The following is a 1,750-nucleotide window of genomic DNA, read 5'->3' as shown; positions in this document are numbered from 1 at the left end:
CATTTTTGCTCTATCTCTATGGTTTATGTCTTCCTGACCTGTCAGTCCCTGGGATATCTAACAGCTTGATTGCCTCTGCTTTGGTTTGTATTCACAGGCCTGGCCCCCTGTATTTTTTCCTAATCTTCTCATTAGCCAGCACCAGTCTCAAATTTAACTCTTTCAATCCCAGGCTTACCTGGGCAAGCTCATGCCGGACTTTTATTTTCCTTTTCATTAGTTTTAGCGAAGTTTTAGAAATGAAAATATTTTGAAAACTACTTACTAATTCTTTAATGAATATGTGAATAGTAACAGTTTTGTATTTGATAAATACATTATAGTAAAACTTCTGGCAAACTTCAGATGATACCATGTTTGGAAAGCTGTAATAATGATAAATTTATACTTAAGCCATATTTCTTCTTTTTTAAATTTCATGACACAGTTTTTCTGCATAGCCCTGGCACTCGCTCTTCAGACCATGCTGGCCTTGAACCCAGAGATCCACCTGTGTCTGCCTTGATGGGATTAAAGTTATGCCCAGCTCTGCCTGGCCTATTTCTGTATTTTTAATGTCATAAATATTTGGAACTATGGAATTATTACCTGAATTAGCAGCTGTATCTCCAAAGGATGATCCAAATGCTAAATTTATCTTTTGACAAACCCAACTGAAAAATAAAGGGAGGAGAGCATTAGTTAGTAGAATAGCCAATAAGTAATGAGTATAATATTACAAGAGGTAAAAACTTTTTATTTTCATTGAATCATTAAAATTTAAAAGAAAAAAGCCTTCACATCAAATGACAATTATGCCTAATAATAATAATAATAATAATAATAATAATAATAATAATAATAGTCACAACTAGAATGAAAACAAAAGAAGACCATGCAAGGTAAGTACAATAATTATAAAAGAAGCATCTTTCAGTATGATATAAGAGAAAGCTGCATGATTGAAAGTCAAATCTTTTTTTTAATTGTTTTTGTTTTTTGTTGTTTGCTTGTGATTTTGAAAGTCAAATCTTCTAAGCTATGTTATCAATAAGAAAATAAATGGCTGACATGTCAGTAACTATATTTATGGCCAAATTTTCATGATGGTGTATGAAAATAAAAAAATTAAGTCATGGTTTCTTATTCTTAATATGCATGAATCATAGTTGTTTTGTTTATCTTTTTTGAGACAGGGTTTCTCTGTGCAACAAAGCCCTGACTCTCCTGGACTCACTTTGTAGGCCAAGCTTGCCTTAAGTCATGGATATCTGTCTGTCTCCTTTTCCCATGTACAGGAATTAAAGATATGTGTTATGGAATTAATTGTTATTCATAATACTATGAATCATAGTATTAAAGTCATGGTATATACCAATAAGATGAAAGTATGTAATGATACATTGGCTGATTTTAGTCAGTATCTGTGAGCAAATTATTGCCAGGCAAAAGGCATGTCTCTAAAATGCCTACACTAACAACAGAATAAGACAATCACTCCTTCTACTAATTTAAATACCATTATTGATTTCACTGAAATTCAGGAATCTGTATGTGAGTACTAACAAAAAAAAGTAGAAGTGACCAGTATGAACTGTAAAGAATATTAAATGCTTTTACCAAAAATACTGTTGTCTTCATAATGTAGCATTTATGTCAATTAGGAATAGCTCAAAATTTTATATTTAGTTTCCTTTGTTCAACTCTAAATATTTATTATCATCTGGATTGACATTGAAAATATAGAATTTTAAATAAAATAATAAAGACA

The sequence above is a fragment of the Mastomys coucha genome, chromosome X (assembly GCF_008632895.1).
Source record: "Mastomys coucha isolate ucsf_1 chromosome X, UCSF_Mcou_1, whole genome shotgun sequence".
In the NCBI taxonomy this organism is placed as follows: Eukaryota; Metazoa; Chordata; class Mammalia; order Rodentia; family Muridae; genus Mastomys; species Mastomys coucha.
The sequence above is the reverse complement of the archived record's forward strand: the minus strand, read 5'-3'. Positions refer to the sequence as shown.